Source organism: Sceloporus undulatus, chromosome 6, assembly GCF_019175285.1.
Source record: "Sceloporus undulatus isolate JIND9_A2432 ecotype Alabama chromosome 6, SceUnd_v1.1, whole genome shotgun sequence".
Lineage (NCBI taxonomy): Eukaryota > Metazoa > Chordata > Lepidosauria > Squamata > Phrynosomatidae > Sceloporus > Sceloporus undulatus.
The window spans coordinates 122903973-122916901 of record NC_056527.1 but is presented as its reverse complement, the minus strand read 5'-3'; positions in this window follow the sequence as shown (position 1 = coordinate 122916901).

Here is a 12929-nt window from a genome sequence, read left to right as displayed (position 1 = left end):
TGCTCACATTTTGCAAAGTCTCCCAGAATTATTCTGCACAGAAATGTAATTAGTTTTTCCTGTGCAATGTATCAAGCAAAGGGGGTGAGCAGGAATACATATATATATATATATATACACACACACACACCGTAGGAATACACACCATAGTACCCCATGGCTGCAGCACATACATAGGGACTCCATGTATTCCATAACTGCATTTTCCCCATTTTGCTCTTTGAGATCAGAGAACATTTGGGGGCATGTTAGCAAGCATGGGCAGAATTTCCATGTTTTGTAGGGCCTCTGATATGAAGCCTCAAATGCAGAGCCCCTGGTGCAGAGCCATTTGCTGTTGTTGTGTGCCTTCAAAGTTGCTTCCAACTTCTGGAGGCCCCAAGGCAAACCTCTCATGGGGTTTTCTGGGGCTGAGAGGGTGCGACTTGGCCAAGGTCTCCCAGTGGGTTTCCATAGCCGAGCCATTGGGAATCGAACCCTGATCTCCAGAGTCATGGTCCAATGCTCAAACCACTTTGCCACGCTGCTATCAGAGTCACTTGTAGCCCAGTGGAAAGTTTCCTTCTTTGCAAATGCTGGCTTAATCTGCTCGACAGGAGTTTTAAAGACTGTTTGAGCTGTGAAGGTCCCATGATCCAGCTTGCTTCCTTCGCTGCTGAATGACTGCTAAAGAGTAGCTAAGCCCAGCATCTAAGCCTTTGAAATTGACACAAGCTGCTTAAAGCGAGGGCCTGGAGCCTGCCGTACTTAAATGTCACCTAAATAGGAGAAAAGAGCAGGAGAGAGAGAGAGAGAGATCTGGAAGAATTCGGTCCCAACTTTTAACTATTTTCTGAGGTTATATAACGTGCGCAGCCTTGACAGATGTTTCTCCCATGGAAGCAAAACGGGTTAGAAATAACTTGCAAATTAGGCAATCCTTTAATCCCCTATCAATTATTCCCTAAGACTTTTGCTTCGGAATGAGGGGGAAATAATACCATTTACATTAGAGAATAATTATCCTTTTAAAAAAACCCCAAATCTCTCAAACTAGTGATAGGCATGAAAGTGGAGATCTGCCCTTCGTGACGCCTTGCAGATGATCCAATCCATCCACAGGCAATCTATGCAACAGAAAGTATTTGTTATTCCCTTGAGTAGTTAATAAAGAAAGGCAGGGTTCTGTCAGAAAGTGGTTCATTGTAGGGAACACACACTCCCCATAACCTCTACCTTGGTCTTCAAAGTCCCATTCGTTAAAAGTACGGGAAGGCTGAAGTTTTATTCAGCGGACTACAATTCCCAAACTGTGCCATCCAACAGGTTGGGGATTCTGGGAAAGACAGTCCAAACAAACCAAATTTCCAAACTCATCCATCTCATAGCACTTGGAGTTTGTCTAACTCTGAATTAGCACTGAGGAGCTACTCAACAGCTGCACAGTGAGTTAGAAAGAGCTGAAGCAAAGGACCGCTTTATCCAAATATATCATTACAAAACTCACAGCCGTAAATGGTGGTGTTGTCCGTTCACATGCGATGGCTTTCTAAGATGAAAATAATAATAATTACATCCATTGAATGGAAGGTAATTGCTACATAGAGGTAGCTGGTGTTTGCTGGTGACCTGCATCGACCGGAGTATTTCTAAGTTCTGCTGCCGGCTGCAAAATGTCTTCCCCTGGAGCCCTGGCCATTAAAGTGGTGTCAAACTGGATTATCTCTGCAGTACGGATGGGCTCATAGAGAATAGACCAGCTTTTCCCCTTTGCTCTGCGATTTGCCGTCTCTTATTCCCCCCGCCAGATTTGTGAAAATAACTTAGCAATGTGTTGGTAAGTTATTCTCAAAAATGAACAAACAAGACTCTCGCCCTCCTCTCATGTGAGCAGGTGGCGTGCCGTAACAGTCAGTATGTGACTGATGGTTTGCAAGAGAACATTCACATCCTTCATTCATCCAAACAGAAAATATGTCAAATATTCCCTTGAATGAGGGGGGTTGGGGTGGGACGAACGTTGAATCAAGATTTTCATCTCAACGTCAGCTTCAAATTTTGAATACCAAAATTGGAGCAGGGGAACATTTCACCCTGACCATTCAAACTGATAGATTCGATCACCTGTTGAATTGCAGGTCCTTCATTCCCCCTAAAATTTGCATCCATTCTATTGTTATTTTAACTGTTGTAATAGTGGGGTTTTCAGCTTGTTCGCTTTTATGTTGTATGTATGTATTCAATCCACCTGTCAACTTATGACAACCCCATGAATTTCGTAGGTTTTTCATAAGCAAGCAATACGCAGAAGTGGTGTTGCTTGGTCCTTCCTCTGAAATATAGCCTCTTGTACCTCATATGTATCAGCAGTCTCCCATCCAAATACTAACCAAGGCTGACTCTGCTTAGTTTCCATGATCAGAGCCTTTATGGTATTTAGGCCAGGCTACTGAAAAACCTCTTGTTACACAGCAACCTATTAATTCTGCAAATAAAATAATAAGTACAATGGATCCAAGATACTGGGGGGGGGGGTTATCCACAGATCAGAAATCCTGAAGATCACCCCTCCTCAGTCAATGATAGTGCATATATATATATATATATATATATATAGCTGTGCCAATGCAGGAGCACACACATTGTCCCCCATTGACTAACATGGGCTTGAGCGCCCACATCTGCAGTGGGGCAGAACCAAACAGCTGTGGATGGGAAGGGCCCACTGTAGCTCAGTTATATACAGTATCTACTCCGAAGTGGGACAATTTAGAAGTTCAGTAAGTAGATATAGACTAGTAGTATGCATCCTATTCCAGTAACTCTAGGAGGGATCTGGATTTTTCAAAATGAAAACCTGCTAAACTATTTGACAGCAGAAACAAACAGTTCCCTTCCCACCTCTCTCTGCCCACCACAAAGTGTCGCATAATCTGTCACTCCATCCCAGTGTGTGTAACTTGAACAAGAGCAATGCGAGAAATTGAATTGCTCAATAGTGTTATGGATTGAGGATGAAACATTACCTACTAACCCTACAAATGATTTTAGTTCTCATGATTATAGGTTTTTGTGGGTTTTGAGGGGCTATGTGGCCATGTCCTAGAAGAGTTCATTCCTGACATTTTGCCAGCATCTGTGGCTCTGGCATCTTCAGAGTTTCAACTTCTCATAATTGTTGGAAGAGACCACAAGGGCTATCTAGTCTAACTCTTTGCATGCTAGAATACACAGCTAAAGAACCAGAGAGAGATGTCTATCCAACCTCTGTATATAAAAGAAGGAGAGTCCACCAAATCTAAAGCAGTCCATTCAACTGTTGAACAGCTCTAACCATCCAGAAATCCAGATGCAAGAAAAAGTGGACCAGACAGATTCATTTACGTAGGATTTTTAATGCCTAGCTTTTAAATATCTAGTTCCAAATCCCTGTTTATTGACCATGTTAATGCTGAATGAAGGTTGCCACCTTTTTTGATGAGAGGTTCCACATTTTGAACATACATAAATTAAGCCAACTCAGCATAATCTTCTCCATATTGTAGACAACTGTACCTTTTGAATTTGGCTGGGGCAAATGGAGACCATATTGCTTCATTTTGGTTTCAAAAGATTGATCAAAAGTCATACAGTTCCCCATATTTAAGAATGGCACCTGAGGTTTTTACAAAACATGAATACAGGTGAATGTGAAACTGACAGGTTTTGCCATCTCTGTTGATGAGTTAGGCTTAAACGTGTCAGAACTAGAACCCAGATCCACAGCTCTTCATGTCCAAACCACTTTGGATATCAGTGGTTCAGTCGTCTTTTAAATGGCTTTAGCTCCGTGAAGTGGGGAGAAACAAAACACAGAAACCAGGCAGATAGGTGAATTATTGAGTTTTCACTTCTGTGTCCACATAGCGAAGGCAACTCCACCAACCTTGGCCCATTAAGGCTGCTAAATATTTCAGATGCTTGGTATCTTAATGGGAACATTCTGATTTGTTCTTATAGAAGGTGGAGAAAGGAGGAGAAACATCTGATTTTATTCAAGCTGACTCTTTAGCAATTCCCAGTCACATTGATTAATCTGAATCTGACTCTGACCTGGACGGTTTCCGAAGGCAAGAGGTGTGAGTCGAGAGAAGCAGACTCATTTGGACGCTCATCCATCACTCCCTCTACCCTCTGCGGGGTCCTTTTGGTTAAATATTTCTCATCTTCCAATTATAGCAAGGCATCTTCTCCTGGGGAGCAATTCATCTGCTTAAATACTCAAGAGCATGTGTTGTAATGCTACAGATAGAGCCCCCAACTTTCCCAGTTCAAGATGATAACTGGAAAGGGGCCTGGAAAAAGGTAGCTGGGAGAATGAAAAACTTGGAGGAGAAAGATCTAAGAAATGCCCCACTTGGGGTGCATCTACACTGCAGAATTAATGCACTTTGACACTGCTTTGACAGCCATGGCTCAATGCTATGTACAGTTATAGGAGATGTTTAGCCTTCCCTGTCCGAGAGCTCTGGTGCAAACTACAAATTACAAATCCCAGGATTGCGTAGGATGCAGCCATGACAGTTAAAGCAGTGTCAAACTGCATTAATTCTGCAGTGTGGCAGCAACTTTGCTTAGATAACCATCAAATTCTACCCTGTGGATTCCTGGGGGAAGTCCACAAGTAAAGCAGAAAGGTCCAAGAGATCTTTCCAGATATCCCTTCCCAGACAGGCTTGGTGTCTATCAGGGCACATCAAACTACCCTTGATGCATGAGGCACCTATGACATTGTCTGGTTGCATGAAGCGTCTTTATCATTTTCCTGCATTCTTTAAATATCTACAGAGCTGTCACAAAGAAACAGGCACAGGCTTGTTCTCTGTTGCCCCAAAGGGTAGGACTAGGTCTAATAGTTTGAAGTTACAGGTGGGCCAATTCTGACTGAACATTAGAAAGAACCTCTTGACAATATTCACCAGTGAGACCAATTGCCCAGAGAGCTGATGGGGTCTCTTTGGACATCTTCAAAACAAGGCTGGACATCTCCCTGCTGAGGATGCTCTAGTTCAGTGGTTCCCAACCTTTGGTCCTCCAGATGTTTTGGACTCTGGTTCCCAGGATTCCTGAATGTTGGCCAAGCTGAAATCCAAAAGAGCTGGAAGTCTAGCTGGAGTTCCTGCACTGAACTCAATGGACTCTGGTGCCCCTTCCAGCTCTATGGTTCCACTCCCACAAGGCCACCAGTGTTAGCATTGCTTCAGGAGATTATGGGAAGCTAACATGGACAGTATCCTCTGCTTCCATCTCTACCGCCAAATCCCAAACACCACGACATTGTGCTCACTGGTCATGCTTAAAGGAGAAACACAACCACAACCAACCATGTCTGCAAAAGGTTTTTCCCCCCTCCTTTCCTCCTGCTTTCAGAACTGATGGAAGATAGCAAAATGAAGTACACTTGCTAGAGTAACGTTCCCTCGGAGGATATTAAACTGTGTCAGAAGACAATTCAGCACTCTGCATAATAGGTCACACCTGAGAGCTTAGACAAACAGTTTGAGGCTACTGGAAAAGATCCATGGCTTTCACGGCGCAAAAGTGGACCTTTTCTTTTCAATCATCGAGTAGCTTCCCACCTGTGCAATGGTCCCTCCAAGCTAGAGAGCATGCCCTCTCCCCAAGAACTACCATTGCAGCTGCGTGCAAAAGTCCTTCCCTCGTTGGCTTTTTTTAAGGTTCAAGGGGGTAGTTTTATGGGAGGGCAAAACGAGGGAATTGCCCTCAAATAAGAATGCTACCCTCTTTGGCCCCTAAATGTCTAGCATTGCAGGGAATGAACAACTAAAAATTGTTCACACATTTACATTATTCACATTTTCTTGATCACTTCGGTTGCATCTGCACTGCAGAAATAATGCAGTTTGGCACCGCTTTAACATAGCTCAGTGTTACAGAATTTGGAGATTTGTAGTTTGTTGTGGCATCAGAGCTCTCCGATAGGGAAGGCTACAAAACTACACAAGATTCTGATCTCAGTTCAAAGATATAGCCATATTAGTCTGTAAAATCAGAGTAGACTGAAGTCTACGAAAGCTCATGCTGCCAACTTCTTTATTTCAGTTAGCTCAAAGATACAAGTTCTCTCTACATAAAGATTCTGATCAGTGGATGATGACGTTCAAATGCAGTTGAATAAGGAAACGATCAAATGGAAACCAGTGTAAAACGACTGAAAGGAAAAAGGGGAGAAGCAATAAAGTATAGCACCCTAAACTATTGAAATCTGTTGTCAAAATCCTCTTACAACCAAGTCAGTTGTCAAAATCCTGTTACAACCAAGGATTTCCACAACCTAAATGCAACCACCAAGAAGGCCACATAAAAAGGTCAGAGTAAAAACAGCTGCATTCCATCTATTCCTTTCCTTTTTCCTCCCCTTTTTTAACACCCACCAAACTCGGTCAATCTGAGGGAAAGCAGGCAGTTTGCCTCCACAGGCAAAGTGTTACATTTTCACCTGGAAATGCTTGCCGCAAATCTCGGACATCAATAAACACCTTGCAGAGCTGAGCGTCTACTCACGGCTGCCCGCCTGCTGTTGGCGCAACCATTTAATCTTATTAGGTTATCAGCTTCGCCACTGAGCGACAACCAATCAATGAATCATTAGAGGAACAGCAAGAAACTCTCCTGTCGCTTGGGCCTCCCTGCTCTCTCCAAACCAACTTGCTTTCCTAAGCTTGATTTTCAGCATAAAAGACCTAGCAAGAAAAGCTGGAAAGCAAGAGAACTGTTTTCTTTGGCTCTGTCTCCGAAGTGTGTCCTTCACCAATGGCATTTGAAATGGCAGCCTTCACATTCTCTATCAAAGCCCCTTCCCCTGCTTAGAAATTCCCCAGGTCCCAAATTTGCAAGTATAAAAAAATACTGCCCAGTTCATCTCATAAGATCAGATACCAGTACAAAGGAGTCACCTGCAGGCTGCCTGGCACACTTCTTCATCCAGGCCAATGCTCAGATCAGGCCACTATGAAGGAGAAAACCTACGGTCTACTTGCTACTGACAGCAGGTGGACTGGTGTATCCAAAATGACTATACATATGATGGGTTGTCCCAGTCTATCCATCATGTTTACAAGTCTCAAAGGGGCCCAGGCACCATTCAGCAATGGGAGAGGGCTCCAGGGGTTTGCCATGGCATGCCAACTGTGTCCTGACCAGCATCCTTGCCACTGCAGCTGAGTGGATCAAGTCCTTTCCAGGACCTTCAGTCTCCAAGAGTCCTGGTCTACCTTCGGACAGGTGCAGTAGCACACTCTATACCAGAAGGCAGACATTCGCTTTTGAGGTGTCGCCCAGTGTGATCTGCACTCCTCGCAACCCGCTAGAAAAACCCCTGTACCAACACTGTCTCCTGGGTATTTAACTATGGTTGGAAAGACAAAATGAGGACACTACCCCCAAACAAAATTTTCCATTCACTTCCCCAAATTTCTAGCCCTATCATAACTTCCAACTTCATTCAAGCAGAAATAGAATTTGGGGATCAACAAAAGGAGGCAATCAAAACTACCAGGGCCGTGCAAACGCATCAAAATATGCACATGCTAGAAGTAAACAGTTTTATAGCTGCAATGCTATAAATTTGGAGACCAAAAGAATTTTTTTCTGGTTGGGGGGAAGAATGTGTTCCTTTGGAGTGGCAATGCCATCATTTTGCCCCCCCCCCCCATCTCCATCCATGCCTCTGATTTTCTCCATGGCATGGCAGAACATTTTGGTAATACCTTGAGGTCAGCCAGTTTCCCTACACTTGTTATTTGGTATGGTAACAACAAGTCTTACAATATTGTAAATCTTTGACACACTTAAATCTTCATCAATTTCTATAAAGTCCTTTCCTATAAGTACAAAGGGGAATTAACAGTCTATATTAAAATGCAATTAACATCATATATTGCTGCCTAACATCACAAAGCATCATCATCATCAATATTATTACAGTCAGCCTTCTGTATCAGCAGGCTAGCTATCCATGGATTGGACCATCCATAGATGGCCCTGCCCCATTAGCATCAATGGCAGAGCATGCACACAGTTGCGCCAACTGGGTCACATGGACATTGGCATCCATTGAAGGTACTAGGACTTGAGGTCCCACATTTTTTGGCATCTGTGGGGGGGTGGCTTCAGACCCAACTCTGTTGATACAGCAGCCAACTGTATTCCTATTGCCAACAACATCTTTATTATACCCCTCTTCCCCTAAAATCAAATCTTATAACATTTTGTAAATTAAAACAAATGCAGTATAACGATACATTATTTAAAAAGAGCTGAAAATCGCTTCAACAACACTAAAGCCATTAAAAATACGTTTGATTATAAAAACAGTTGAAAATCATAGTTAAAATATTACAGCACTTTCTTAAAGCCCTTCCTTACCATTCAGTTCTTAAAAACCTGTCAGAAGAATTAAAAAAAACTGGTTTTCTTACAAAATAAATTTAAAAATCTCTGCTAAATGTACTCAAAGCAATAGAAGCAAACAGAAGATGACAAATCAAATGCTTACCTGCTCCCCAAAAGCTCATCCAAGTAAAGGGCCATACATCTCCGCTGCCTGTTTTGCTACTTTAGCTCTCCATGCCTGGCCTCAAGCCAGTTTCAAGTTCAGACTGAGAAGCAATGCCAAAGTCAGCAGCTTTATAGGTCCATCTGGAGCCCTATTGGCCCCCTGGGTCACCTGATCCATGCTGAGTTAGTAGTTGCAATATAACCCTATGGCCATCTGCAAAGCTAGTGATGCAGTACGACTGAGAGTATGTACATAAAAATGTGTCCGGCTTCTCACTGGGCTTTCCATCATCCAACCAGCATTCACATCCCATCCAAGTTCTGCGCTGGTTTGGGTACTGAGCTTGGCGTCTAACGCAAGGCAGATGAGTGCTGGCATCCTTGCTAGCATCATAGTTAAATGTAACAGCTACCTAGAAAAGGTGGCTTTATAATTCTTTTAATTGATTCATGTATTATTATACAGTGGGCCTTTGGTATCTGCTAGGGTTTGGTACCAGGACTCTCCATGAATACTGGCAACCCAATGGAGGAGGAAGGTAAGTCAATGCAGAATCAGACCCTGGAGAGCAATTCTCAGCAGCTGGAGTAGCCCAAAAAGGACCTTTCCATGGTTGGTGGGACCAACATCTTTCCTGACTGGACTGGAGAGTCTTTACAACTGTAGCAAACAAGTCATGGCATGGAGAAGAAGCTCCCCTAACCTTTTATTGCCAGAGAGAGTGGAGACCAAAAGCTAAAGGAGAACATAGTTGAAGACCTCTTCTTCAGCTTCCTTTCCTCTGGGTGGGTTGCTGGCTCTCCCTTATTCTTCTACCTTTTCTTCTTTTGGGACTAGTCCACCAAGGCTGGAAGAGATCTATCCACTATTTCTCCCTCCTTTGGTCACTACCTTCATTTTTATACCTGAGTTGCCCCACCTTTGTTGCTTGGTCTCCAGGATCTACCTGCAGCCAGGTAACTGATCACCTGCACAGCTGCCAGCAATTCTCCTCATCACTGCCTAGCCCAGCGACCAGCAGTTTGGCAGAAGAGCATACTGGTAGGGTAGCAGCCCCTAATATCCTATCACACCGGCCATGGATAGTCTGGGTAGAATCAGAGGCCTAATGCTACCATGTACGCTCCAAACAGGGACAATAGGTACATATTTGGCACAGACAGTCCTGATTAATCCTTTGCCATACCACTTTTCCAGCTACTTTTAAAAGGTCCCCATTTTCCCTCCTCCTCTTAATTTCCCGTTTCCAGCAGGGACGTAGCTAGGATTTTAGGAAGGGGGGTGCAGACTAAGTGCCACCATTATAATGGGCCTTGGGTGCGGTGGCGCAAAAGCACACACCATTCATTTTTTTAATGGAAGGGGGGGGGGTCCGGACCCCAAGAACCCCCCCTTGGCTATGTCCCTGTTTCCAGCTACATCCGTTGTCCTCCTGGACACTCAAAGGACCTCTGGGAGATCCAGCAAAATATCTTTTCTTCCACACAAGTATATGCTTGGCCAGATGCCCCATATCCTTGCTTAGCCACTGAATGGTTATGGGGAGGGACACTAAGTCAGGAAACAGGTAGGAATCTCAGGGAAGGAGTTGTGGCAGATGGAGGTGCTGCATTCCTCCACCTGCTGCAGCCAAAACAGTTACATATGGAGGCGTAACTGAAAAGTATGTCACTCATAGGATGCCAGCCGCACGTTTATTTTCTGAATAATTTATGAGAAAATGTCTCCTTCCCCCCCAAAAAAGTTGCATCTTTTAAAAATGTAGTCCTTTGACTCTATCGTCGTCCCTTTGCTTTTCTTCTCCTGCACAATTTTTAACATCTTGGCCAGTGACGCTTCAAGAGCTGGCGTGACGTACTTTCTGCCTCTTAGTCGGTCCCCTAAAGATAATCACTGTTTTGTGGATTTTGTTATATCTTATTTAAAAAAGCATTTTTCCCTGCTGATTTGATTCCAGATGAATGCAACAAATAAATAAATATATGAAATCAAAGAATAAAGAACCCACCCCCAAGTGAGACCTATGAATGAATACGTGCCATAGTGACTTGGGCTAGAAATAGATGTCATCCCTTTCTCGGTTTTTACGGCGTAAAAGTCAGAGAGGATTCAGGCTGTGCGCATTATGTGGCGTGAGAAGGGGATAATGCTTGTTTTGTACAGAGATATATTTAATAAGTGTGCGAAGAGTCACGCTGGGCTGATGGTAGTCAAGGAGACTCTGAGCTATTGAATCCATTAGGAGCTTCAGGATCCAACATTATAATTAGCAGCACAGTCTAACAGGGACCCATTGGGATAATTTACACCCAGCTTGGTCTCCTTCCGAAGATGGAGGGAAAGGAGGCCTCTCCTGACATCGGCAGCAGCTTCAGCAATGCAAGTCAACCAGTCTTGTTTCTTGCCCCATAATATTTCTCTCTGTGCTTCATGGGAGGGCAATCCCTGCAAGGACAAGGCAAAGGAGCCGCTTTGGGTCACAGCTTGGAAAAGTTACTTTTTTACATGATGATTTTCAGAATCTCCGAACTATTCTGTTGTAATGCACCAGTGATGGAGTTTCAGGGAGCTCTCATCCAGGTGTAAGTAGCCTTCCCAAGCTGTGATCTCTTCAGAGCAGTGGAGCACAGAGTCTCCAGACTGCTGCAGCTTCTTCTTCCTTGTGCATCTTCCTGACTGATCACTTTTGCCATCTTGACCAACCGCTCTGATGTTGCTTGGCCACATGTTTTCCCCTGTAAAATAATGGAGGGTATGCCCTTGTCTTTAGGCCTGATCTGTCAGAGCTGAAATAAAAGGGTGACTCTTGCCCTTCCCTTATGAGTGGCCATAAGGAGCCTTGACACATCTGGGACCAGTAGATGAGGTTTCTGGGTCAGCTGGCTTGACCCCCTGAAGGAGTTTAACTTCTGGGAGCTATTTCTTTGCAGTTGAAGTCTTTAACTATAACAAGAACCAAGGGAACAGTGGCTTTGTCCATTATCACTTGACCTCAGGCTGGCCTGCTATGGAAAGGGCACGCAACAGAGGGAACGATACATATGCACACACACTGTACACACACAAACACACATCACATGGAAAATAGAAAGACCTTTTTTTCTGGTGCATCAGAGGACAGGACCCAAAGCAACTGATGACACGAAAGGTGATTCCTTCTCAGCATTAGGAAGAATTCCCCAAAGGTAAGAGCTGTTGGACAGTGGAATGGACTGCTTTGAAATATGGTAGACTCTCTCCTTCATTGAAGGGTTTTAAACAAAGGTTGGATGCCCAGCTCTCAGAGTACTTTAGTGGTTGAGACACATACTGATGGAGGTTGCATTAGACTAGATGGTCTTTGGTGTCCTTTCCAACTCTATGATTCCACTTCAGGGGTGGGCAAAAGCAGGGGTTCCAGGGACCAATGCACACCCCAACACCCCATGAGCCTCACCCAACCCCAGCAAGCCCAAATCCCTGTGTTTTCCCCTGCAGTCCCTCTCAAACTGGTGGAATGAAGTGTGGTTGTATCACTCCCTGTTGCCATTTTGAGAGGGAATGAGCAAAGAAAATAGAGCTTTTTGGCACTAGCATTGCCAAATGTATTTATATCCTGCCGTTTCCCCAAGACTGGGGGTACTTCTGTACTGTACTGTAGAAATAATGCAACACTTGGCACCATTTTAAGTACTGTAGGAATCCTAGGTTATGAAGTTTCACACCATCTTTAGCCTTCTCTGCCAAAGGGCACTGGAGCCTCACAAAACTACAAATCCCAGGATCCTGTCGGATGGAATCATGGCAGTGAAAGTGGTGTCAAACTGCATTATTTCTACAGTGTATTATTTCTGCTGGGACCACAAACTGATCTACCACTTGGTTGTTAAATTTCCATACATTATATGTATGAATCCCCTGAGTGGAATGGGGTATTTAGCTGAATCCATAAATGGCATTCAGCTCCCTTCGTACCCATGAAAATTTGCATAGGGTTTTCTTTTACATAATTCCCTTTAGATAATATGCTTGTATTAGACATTTCCCCAAACGCATACATTTTTGTGCCCTTCCTCTCCCCTTCTCCCAAATGCACTTTTCAATGCATGTTTGGAGAGAAAATGCATGGCTGGATCGGCTGCATCGCAAAACTGAAACAAGTTGGAAAATCAAAGGATAATTGCATTCCCGTCCACATTTTCATAGTGAGAATTAGGTCAGTTTGTATTAAAATGAGAATCAAGCTAATTTTCCCCTTCCACCATCCCTTAGAAACAACAGAGTTAAATATAACATGCTAAACCTTACAATGAAGGCAGGGGGGAGAAAAAAAACGTGATCTCCATACCCTCCAATATTTCACAGTTGAACATTGGGACATGTGTGGATGAGCAATATCTGAATGTGGTTA